At 41.5% G+C, this 11,419-nt stretch overlaps 2 long non-coding RNA genes across 13 annotated transcripts; one reads left to right on the top strand and one right to left on the bottom strand.

Annotated features, from left to right (window-relative positions):
- Positions 1–674: 674 nt before the first annotated feature.
- Positions 675–7,299, top strand: LOC123072387 (uncharacterized). Of its 12 annotated transcripts, none has more exons than XR_006435095.1 (9): positions 675–1,021; positions 1,356–1,482; positions 1,997–2,080; positions 2,191–2,287; positions 2,413–6,169; positions 6,275–6,430; positions 6,531–6,656; positions 6,784–6,848; positions 6,948–7,299. It is a non-coding gene; the product is annotated as an uncharacterized lncRNA (long non-coding RNA). The 12 variants fall into 12 exon arrangements; XR_006435094.1 differs by having other exon boundaries at positions 6,531–6,620; XR_006435092.1 differs by having other exon boundaries at positions 6,784–7,299.
- Positions 7,300–8,430: 1,131 nt separating this feature from the next.
- On the bottom strand, positions 8,431–9,807 carry LOC123072388 (uncharacterized). Its single transcript, XR_006435097.1, has 4 exons — positions 9,310–9,807; positions 9,072–9,220; positions 8,805–8,857; positions 8,431–8,706 (listed from the first exon to the last, which is right to left on the bottom strand). It is a non-coding gene; the product is annotated as an uncharacterized lncRNA (long non-coding RNA).
- Positions 9,808–11,419: the final 1,612 nt, after the last annotated feature.

The raw sequence follows: 11,419 nt of genomic DNA on the forward strand, positions 1-11,419 counted from the left end.
TTCTTTGTTTTTTCCTTTTCTCGTTTTCGTGAATATTTTTTAAAATTGTGAACATTTTTTTGTTCAGTGAATTCAAAAGATATTCAGGAAATTCAGATTTGTTCATCGTATTCAAAATTCTTCACCATAATATCAAACTAAAAACATGTTCGTCCATTTTTCAAAATCCATCCGGGTTAAAAAATGTTGAATTCAGAATTGTTTCTTCAAGTAAAAAAAATCTAAAATGTTCAACATAATTTTAAAAAGTGTTTACCAAATTAAGAAAATGGTCATCCATTTAAAAAAAAAAGTTCATCCGATTTTTCAAAAAAAATGTTCTTTTAATTGAAAATGTGTTCATCAAATTCAAAATCTGTTCATCTGATAAAAATTGTTCATCAATATGAAATTCACGAACTTTGTTTGAAATCACGAACATTTTTCAAATTTTTAGAAATTATTCGGATTCAGCAACGTTTTTGAATTTTGGAACTTTTTTCGAAATCCCGAATTATTTAAGAAGGAAAAAACAAAAAACGAAAACTAAGCGAAACAAGAACATCTGTGGCTTCTACTCTCGTGAATTTTTTAAAGGCCTGTGATTGATTGGGCTTGGGCTTAATTGGGCTGCTAAGGAAGCCCAGTCCGGTGGACCGAGCGATCCCCGCACCGCCCGCGGTGTCTGGATCGACCCTCGTCTCTATCTCGTCACCCGCTTCGTCTATCCCGGCGGCGGCGCCCCCCCCCGCGGGCCCTGACCATCTCCTGTACGCCTTATGCGCCGTCCGCGTCTCAACCTCCCAGTTCGCCGGCGCCCCCTCTCCACCGTGCCCTCGCTGCACGTGAGCAGGCTGCCAACCCCGGATCCAGTGTCATCCGGGTTTCCTCATCGACGGTGAGATCGGCTTGGTCTTCCTCGCGGTGGAGACGTTGCGGCAGCAACGTCGGCCACGCCTTGGGTCGTGAGCGGCTCGATATTAGTCTCACCAAATACTGGTGCTTTGCAGCCCACTAATGGATCAACGACTAATCTCCCGAGGTACTTAATACTACTCACATCAGGAGGCACATTTAGAATTTGAAGTGCAGTTGTTGGCTTATTCCCTGTTTTTTTCTTGCCGCTTGAGCAAATCAAGAGATGTCTGCAGTCTACACACATACTCCCTCCATTCCAAAATAAGTGTAGTGGTTTTAGTTCAAAACGGAGGGAGTACAATTTTTTTAGCACAAATTGGCATCTCATAGTTAGTCCATCTCTTTCACCCATGCCTCCGTTACATGGAGAAACACTTTTATCAAGTCACCCGCCATTTTAATTAGCATATGTATGTATAACTGTGGATACCTGATACTCTAAATGCCCATTTGGCCAGGTTGATTTGCAAGGCTTGTGTGGACTGAACCTGTTCCTCTAAACCAAGGGGTCCTTCTGGCCCTTTTCCTGCATCTGGCATGCGACATAGCAAATGAGACATCCTTGAAGCTTCAATTGATACAAAGGTTTCACACATAGTATTTGGTTAATATCTCCATTGTTGTATGTTCAATTGACTGGTGCTCATTGCTTCTGCTGTCCTATCAAATAGTTTGGATCATTTATCATTTTTGGAAATTATAGTAGTTGTATATCCAACATCTATCTGATAAGATACGTATGAACAATTGAGTAATTTCATGTAACTTGGTGTGGTACTTATTTGTATATGCTGTTTCCGGCTGATGCTTTAGCTGTTCGTAATTTTTCTACTAATTTCTTGATAATTCCCTCGCTTTAGTTGATTGTATTTTTTATACAATTTCTTTATAATTCCGACAATTGAAAGTTGGTCATTGCCAGGTTCATTACAGTTTTAGAAAAATAATGTTATGACTGGATGCTACTAGCTTCAACCATTTTACTTAAATTGATCTTCTAGATGAACTTCTGCAGAACCATGTCTGTTTATAGCCAAGATGGTCCAATACTCTATGCTTATCATAGTTGCTTCCTAACGCATTTCCCTTCCATTTACAGGCATACCAATTCCAGAAGATGTGCACAAGGAAGTTAATGTAACAAGCATCTTGAAACTAACTTGTGGTGGCACTTGCTACAAAGGTATCAAACATATTTTCTTTGGGTCAGATTACTGTTTCCAGACTTGTTCATGGTTATATATTATTTATTATTCATGTATTTAAATTCCTTGAATTTTTTATTTTGTGCAGCAGTGTATACAAGAAAGGAAGATGTTTGATCATATTATCTGCTACAGATCTGCATCTGTAGATTAAGTCAATGTTGTGGAGCACTTGATTATGTGAGGTTGGTAACTCCCTCAATGTGTTCAATCTTTACAAAATTATGAATGTGTTCAATCTGCACAAAATTATGGTCTGTAATGATTTGAGCATGTCCTTGACTTTTTGAGACATTGACCTTAATTGAAGGTACCATGGTCTTTTCGGGATCTTTGAATCTTGGAGAAATGCCATGTTGACCATTGCGAGGTGCTGCCTATTTTTATTATTTGGTGATTACAATTACTAAATGTATCATACTTGTTGTAAGATGAACTTCTGGAGAATATATGTCACATATATGAATTATGAAGTGTGTTTTGATAGATATATTGAGCAAATAATGATTCCTAATTTGTTCTCAGATAATTTATATCAGTTTGGACCTAACCATACCATTGGTTTGTAAGACAAGAAATCTGTGACCAATCCAACCACTACAACAAACAAAATTTCTTATCAGCAGGGTTGCTCCTGGACCAATTAATTACCATTTAGAGTGTGCGCGTGCTTAAAATTCGTGTATCAAAGAGTTTGTTCTCAGATATTGCAGAATAGTTCTTATGTGAAGATTGTTTTGATATGTGCCTTCAGCTCTATGCCTTCGTAAAAGTAGGCCAAAATCATATTTCTAACACTTCTTAAGGGATGCTATTTTAGTTCATTTTCCATATGCTTATGGAGAATTTTCAATTATGCATTAAATGATACTGCATAACTTAGTTTATGTATCTGAAACACTTTTGTATGTGCTATACACACACTTTCTCTCATGGTTCAATATGTGAATATTGCTTCAATAACTTGGTGTCATGCGGAAGGAGGTCCAACTTAGGTGAAGTCTTGTCAAGGGAAAATAATGAATAAGCCGAGCATCAAATCATACAAATCAAAACCAAGCTCCAACCAACTATTTGATTAGTGATATATGTTTGCCACAAATTTAACATATTTTGTGACTAGTTTTAGAAATTCCGACCATTCTATTGCCAAAATTGACGGGCGCGCAAAGCGCGCCATCCACGATCTAGTTCTTCATATACTAACCCTCTCCTAAATGATAGATGAGGCATTTGACTTATCTCCGTTATTTTCCTTTCTGCAAATTAGACCAATAGTCTCTTTTAGTCAACTTAAGGGTGTGTTGAATATGACAGTTAATGAAGATGGTCATTCTTGCTGTTGAAAGTACACAATCTGACTCATTTTAAAGTTGTACCTTATCTTTATGACAAGACTAAGCTGCTACTTTAGCAAGTGTTTTACTTCAACACAGATTGCTGTAAGAAAGAAAGCATTTTTTTGCAATAAAGCAAGCATTGAACGCACTGAAGTGTCCACAGCAGAAGAGCTTGAATTTTTTGCTGACATAAATTTAAGTAACCTTCTCCATGCATATGCTGTTTCTTTCAACCATTTGTATCTAAATATCAATACTCATTTTGAACTATATGCTCAGGCCTACCTTTTTGTTTGATGTTATCTATGTTTTTAAGGCGTCCGTAAGGCGTCGCTTAGGCGACGCCTAGGCGTCAGGGCGCCCTCCAGGCTCAAGGCGTCGGCCTTGCCTTAGACAGTTGCGTAAGGCGTCTGCCTTAGGCTGTAAGGCGTCTGAAGCGTCCGCCTTAGCGCCGCCTTGCACGCCTCAGACCAAATCAGACGCCTTAGCTTGTCAGGCAGGGAAATAGAGATTGCAGGCGGGAAAACTGACCTGGGCGGGAACACAAGCGCGGGAAACATTGGTTCAGGTGCGACCAGTTATGAGAAGGGGAAAGAGAGAGAGAATCCACGCGAGAGGTCTCTCCTGTCTCTTCTCTGGACCATTGACGGAGGCTTCCTCCTCAGATCTGCGGCAGCCGCCAGCCTCCTCCCTCCGGCCACAGTTCCTCCCCCTCCTCTCCGGCTGCAGCTCCTCCCTCCGGCCACAGTTCCTCCCCCTCCTCTCCGGCTGCAGCTCCTCCCCATCCTCCTCTGGCGCAACCCTCTTCCAGCAGATCAGTACCATATCAAGGTATGAATCCCGCCCTCTCTTTTCCCCCCTTCCCCCCCTCTCCTCTTTCTTCCATCCAGCAGTGTAGCTTGCCATGCTTGCCTGCTCTGTTATGCACAGCTCCTCTACTAACTGTTAGGTGCTGCCTCTCTTATGCACAGCAGTGTAGCTAGATGTGCTTGCCTGCTCCTTCTCATCTGCATCTGTTTCTTCCCAGATCTGCTTCTCCACCCACAAGGCAGCAGCCCCACCACTGCTTCTCTCCTTCCCCATGCTTGATCTGGCTGCTCTAATGATTTGGCTCTTCTCTCTTTTTCTTTGACAGTAGCCAGGTGTACCTGCTCTGATGGATCTATCCAATGATCCTAGTAGAAGAGCTATATCAGATGATCCAGCCTGGAAGTATGGGTTCTGGCCAGATTTAGAGAGGAAAGATTTACTCCAGTGTACATTATGAGCCTAGGAGAAGGCTAAAGCAGCACTTTTCTGGGGGTTCCAGTGATGCGGATAAGTGTCCCGAGGCATCCGTGGAGATTAGGATAGAGATGCACAATTCCTTAAACACTAGACAGTTTAAAGCTATGGAGCGATATATTGATGAGGAGGATGTAGCTGAACTTCAAAGGCGCCGTTCTGTCATATACACAAGATGATTTGAGGCCTATGCTTTGGTAACAGTTTATATGTTAATGTTAGTTGTTAAATCTCCTAATTGGTTGCCATCTATTATATATGTATGTACAATTTATTAAGTTAATGCTAGTTGTTAAATCTCCTAATTGGCTGCCACATATTATAGATGCATGTGTCTAAGGCGTCGCCTCGCCTTATGCTTTAGCGCTTAGGCGGTGAGGCGCCCCCCCAGCGCCTCGCCTCGCCTTACCGCCTTAAAAACATAGGATGTTATTGGTGTGGTCTGTGTATAATTGTTAACTTGATTGCCATTTTAGTGATAGCTCGTCACACATTACAGAAATCTATTTTCCATTCTGTAGCTCTATGCTCATCTGCGCCCAGGTGCAGCTATAGCATGGTGAAGTAACACTACAGGTAGAGAAGAAAGAAAGGAAGAATGATGGTAAGAACCACTGAGATACTGAGTCCGGCCAGCCAGAAGAGTGTCAGGAGAGTGTTTCTTCATTGGAAGAGGCGACAAAAATTGTCCTTCAGAGTATATTAGTTGTTTAGCCATCACTGAGATAGACTAACACATACATTTTGTTTTGTTTTGTACTGCACCCTTATAATTTGGCTTTGCTGAATACACTATATTTACTTCATTTCTCTTTTGAGTTAGCAATAATGATCAGTTAACAATGTTTTAGCTGAGTTCATTGAGCAGAGTGGTGGGAAGCTCACGAAAACACCCTTTCCAAACAGATTTTCTTTTTCATCATTGTGAAGGTTGATTTTACCTATTTCACTTAGATGGTGACCTCCCTGCACTCTCATTTTTTGCTTAGGATTCTCTTTTAAATGGTGAGCGCTCAGATTCTGAACATTGGCTCTTTAGTACTGTTTTATCATTTTATGAAATTTAAGAAAATATGACCAATGTGATTTTGTTCTCTAAAGACTGGAATTGAATAGTAGGTCCTTTTGGTACTGTTCTATTACGATTAGTGGCTAAGAGATGCATCAGTTCGACTAGGCATTATCATGTATTGTATCGTAGTATCATTTTTGCATAGACTAAATACCTACTTTTGCTGAAGGTTACTTTTCTTAATAAAATTTGGTTCAGGATGCCGTTTTGCCTGTTGTAGTACTTTCAGCATAGATGCAGTAGTGGTCTGCTCCCCCAAAGATCTGTAGCTCGTGGATGCGGTGGATGTGGCACAGGGAGCAGATGAAATGGGAATAAGAGGATCCCCTGCACGTGCACAAATTCTTGCTACCTGATGGCTGACGGTGAGGGTGAGCACCGATTTGTAAACTCGTCTCCCTTCCCTGCAAACTACAGTTCTTGTCAATTAACCAAATCACCATCTTATTTTTTCCTACTTTTCCCTTATTTCTTAGATGCCTCTGACCTGTCTTGAGAAGGTTCGAGCTGCAGGACGATGTGTACAGTGCACCACCAATTCCTCCAACAGCACAGCTGTTGTACTGGTAGCAGCGACAACAACTCTCCACACAAGCATCGCTAGCTGCTCCCGTCGATGCACCTGATGCCGTGTATGCCTCTTCATCCCTTTAGTCTGCTTGGTTATTCGGTTAGTTGGATACAATATAATATCATCTATTAATCCTTTTGGTTAATTACAATCTCCTGCAGTCACCTGGTAGGATTTCATGATTGTTCTGTCATGAAATAGGTTCTGCCGGAGCCAAGGTCCAGCGCATTTTAGTTTTGTGGGATAGACATGTTAGTTCAAATGCCCAACGGGTTTGATGCTGAATTGTTCGTATAATCTTGCACCTATTTTTGTAGTCAAATAATGATTTTTAGATGCATTAGTTAAGAACACTGATTTTTTTGGAAAGCTTTATCATGACATCGATCTTAGTTTTGCTTTACTGCCATGCAGAGGTTGGATGGAGCGTCGAGGAGCTTGATTCTTTTGGTCTTATAGTCACTGCCGAGATATTCGTGGTGCTTGATTCTTCCTATGTAGTATTTGTTTTCTTTTTCATGATTTCCAGTATATTTGTTGTATAAACTGAACCTAATTAATCGTGTGTAATGATGAAGCACGTGGGGTGTAGATGAGGATGAAATGAGCCAGGGAGAAATATTGCTGGTAAAAAAAAGCCTCCCAGGTTGTCTCGCCAAAATTTACTCCTCTGTCATCCGATTTGGTTAAACATTCCTTTATTGACCCCTGGCTGCCTCAACTGGTGGACGCCGCCGGCTGCCCAATGACCATCAACACATACTAGATGATGCCCTGCGCGTTGCAGCGGGCCTAGTAGTGCAAATATTATGTATGAACAGTATAGCATCATGACAAAGAGAGTATGTCGTAGCCTTTCTTTCAAGATTTGCATTCCTCAACCCTTTTTGATCAAGTTGATAGTTATTGTACGATGGAAGGTACATAGAGCAAAACTTGGGATGATATGTGGCACTCGGAATCATAAGGGGGTGGTTTGGTTGGTATTCTACTTGCCATCCTGGTGTCTCCTATTCTAGAACTACTTGAACTACTAATGTATGTTCATGTCAATGTCTACCCAAATCACATTCAAATACATCTGAATGTCACACCAAATTCTGATATAAATAGAGAGGGAGGAAGAAGGCAAAAATTGTGATAAACGATGAAACAAATGTTGTGGCAATAGCATATCGATCAACAGAGCAACTCTTTTGGCCCCATCTAGTAATGTTCTTCAATACAGAAGCGATGCCACATTTATAAGAGAACATCCCATATGTGCGAGACTTTGTGATATTAATATAAGAAAGGTCAAGTCAGCTGATGAAAGGTTTCACTGTATCTTTTTCTTTGAGCTCATGCAAACCTGTCAGAAATGAGCAGCTTCAAGCCTTAATCACAGAACAATCTCTACGTAAGCTGAAACAACCTGACAAATGCTTCCATCGCCATAATATTCATTTACCTCAATCATTCAATAAAAGATCACTCACCGCATTATTCAGTCAACTAACTGATGTCTAGAATAAATGTGAAGCATGAAGTAAAAATAAAATGGCGTTGAGAAAGAAAGAGATCAACTGTACCTAGGGTCAAATCAGCTGACAAAAGACTTCTCTCCACATTATTCTTCAGCTTTCCCAAGACTGGGTAGTAAATAGCGGCCGCAAAGGAACTCCTAGTAGCTGAATGAAAATCTAATTAACTAAGTCTCCTTAGAGTGATAGAATTTGCATTTCCTTAATCTGATATTAACCATTTCTGCCAGCTTAATTTCTGAAAAGCACAAACTGTACTGAAATTCTCGGAACACAAACTGTACCAAAATTCTTACCAGATACAATTTGCGTTTTCATAAACTGAGATTAATCAACACCATTACGTGCAATAAATCTCGAGATACAAAATATCCGCACAAATGATGAGCCCAAAGCAAAAGCAAATCCAAGTCTTCATCTCTGCATTAAAATATTAGGGATCAATATGAGTGACATAAGCATCCATGATTTAATAGACATGGATGTAGTGGCGAACATGAATAAGCAGATTGAATTCATGATGGATACACACCAAATTCTAGCACGTGTGTTAGCAATTGTTTCTGCTAAATGTGAAAGAAGAAGAATAAACATCTTCTCTCAAACACAACGGGTGCAGAATTAGTCCTAGAAGACAGTGTGTTGAGTCATAGTACTTGCTCTATGTACATAAAGAATCTGAGAAGAAACCTGTAAGAACATGATGAGTTTCTGAGACTTAACAATTCCATGTGAACAGGGTACGACCACCTGTTGGAAATAAAACGTGGAACTACTCCAAAGAAGTGGGAGGGGAAGTGCTAGATACTGCTGCCTACATCATGTACACCATCAAAAGCGGCAGTATGAAAATTAATGAAACAAATATACTTTGTCTAACTTATGAATTCTAACTGCTAGGCAACAACATACCTGAAAGTAAATAGAAATACGGACGGTGCAGAAATATCACATATGCTCTGATTCTGCAAAAAAACAATGGGCAGCATTAGAAATACCAATTTTTTTTACTAAACTAACATATATGTGTATGTAAGTGAGAGAGTATATAGAGAAAGATACAGGTTTGTAGTTGCACGTCATAAATGGTAAGCTTCATTTGTTTATTTCTTCAAGAACACTAAAGAAAACAAATGAAGAGAATTTTTTCACCATCTAGTGCTTCGGATTAAAACCAACCGGATTGGAAACATGATCACGAATCCGCCGTGAAAAATGCTTGCCAGCATTGCTGGAGACTGGACTTTCTGCCCCGGAGGAAGTGGCTGGAGACGGAATAGGAGATTACAGAGTGCCCACGGAATAGAGCTTTCTTCTCAAAAAATTGCCTGCCACACACGAATCAGAGCTTGCAACCCAGGCTAACTCAACAAAATCACTCAGATCTGGAGAGAAATAGAGGAAGGAGAGCCTCCACCTTTGGTGCAGGTGTTGTGGAGGAAAGACACTGACAGTGGCGCGTGCGGCTCATCGGGAGCTCTTGTCGACGCCGGGGCGCGGGGAATGGGTCCGCGGAGGCTCGATTTACCTGCAACGGGGTGCGAGGCTAGGTTGACCTGCAGTGGTTACAGAGTGCCCACGGAATTGGTCTCCCCCTATACATCAGCTAAAGTGGTCGATGGACAAACGGACACACGGTGAGAGAGGGTCGCCGGAGCGGCATCACACGCAGGGGGGGTCGCCGGGTGGCTCACCGAGGTCACATGTGGCGGCACCGATGGGGACGCCGGGTAGCGAGGTCGGGCGACGTCGCCGGGATCGTGGGTGGCTCACCGGGGTCACACTGTATGTCGTGCTTGGATCACCGGGGGTCGCTTGGCACTTCGGCAGCGTCGCTACGCCTCACTGGGTCACTCTCCAGTTGGGTTCGAGTACTGGATACACATGACCTGTTTGTGTGCATATTAGATGGACTCTTCAGTTTTTTATCATAAAGAAGGACGATTAGATTGACTCTTCAGTTACAGAAGGTGGGAGGGCAAAGGAATGGACGATTAGAAATTAGACGTGGGGACAGATACAAATGGTTCGGTTCACGCATATGGGAGAAGTGACGTGGTTGCATGTGCATGTGGGGTGATGTGGACCAATCAGAAGCTTGCTGATGTGTATAGCTTGCATGTGTAGAGAAATAGGTTAGTGGGGATCATCTATTTAGTTATTATAGATGAGCTTGCTTTAACCGGAGGTGAGGCCTTGCTTCTTCCGCAGTTTTCTTGTCTTCTTTTGTGTGGATTTGCAGCTGGCAAAATAGGAAGTTCATGGTGGGTCGGTTTTCTTCTCTTCTTTATTGACCCCTGTTTATTTAATTTAGGTGTATGGACAGGGCCCAAAGTATAACCATCATATTTCTAGGCAGGGACGGAGCCAGAATTCTGACATAGGGGGGAGCGGGCCTTCAGTGTGTAAACTTATAAGAAGATGATGGAGAGACACAGTGGCCTAGTTTTTTTAGTGGGACAATAGCCTATTTTGATGAACCATATGTCCATCCTAATCAAGCAAAGAAAATTGGCGCAAGATATGAATAAATCCAATTTCAATCAGAAGTTTCCATAAAGCAAATTCTGAAAGCAATTCGGATGTCAACTAGTGGAACGGATAACCAATGCAAAACCATGTCTCACGGTTAATATATTTTTTGTACTCCTTCCATCTGAAAATACTTGTCATCAAAATGAATAAAAGGGTATGTATCTAGATGTATTTTAGTTCTGCATACATCTCCTTTTATCCATTCTGATGACAAATATTTTCAGACGGAGGAAGTAGTTTATAGAGATCAAATCTTGTACTCCTACTTGGGCTCTACGTACTTGTAAGACTAAGTAATTGAGAAGAAGAGAAACTGGTAATCTAACCATTTTTGCATGCCTAGTTGCCCCTCATGTTGGTTCTGCCCGTGCATGGTCTTGATTTCCCCTTGAGTAATTCTGGACTGGACTAAAGATTGGAAGCTCCATGTGGATGGATCATGAACTACTCTACTCTAGACGGTTGCCCTCCCCAATAGCAGCAGAGGCCTCCCTTCACGTTGTGCGTAGCAGCCACCAACCAGGGCCGGTCCTGAGATTTTGGGGCCCGGGGCGAACCTAAAACTCAGGGGCCTTTCATATACTCCCTCCATTGTAATAAATTTTTAGCATTGAATTTTTTAATCTCAGGGCACTTTCATATACTCCATCCATTGTAATAAATTTTTATCACTGAAATTTTTTATTATCAAAAACTTCTTCTCAATAAGAACTTAACCGTTTGTTTTTCATTACATAGAACCCACATTTGTGTTAGACTGTATATGTACGTAGACTTGTGTATACGTAGACTTGTATATACATCTTGTATATTGTATCCTTTGGTACTTATATATAATGAGATAGCCGCACCCCCTTGAGGTGTCAAGCAGTCCACCAAAATATTTGTCTCACATGGTATCAAATTAGGTTACGATGTCATCCGCTTCCGCCGCCGCCGCCACCGCCGCCGCCGCCGCCACCGCCGCCGCTGCTGCCGCGCCGATCGCCGTC

The sequence above is a fragment of the Triticum aestivum genome, chromosome 3B, assembly GCF_018294505.1.
Source record: "Triticum aestivum cultivar Chinese Spring chromosome 3B, IWGSC CS RefSeq v2.1, whole genome shotgun sequence".
In the NCBI taxonomy this organism is placed as follows: domain Eukaryota; kingdom Viridiplantae; phylum Streptophyta; class Magnoliopsida; order Poales; family Poaceae; genus Triticum; species Triticum aestivum.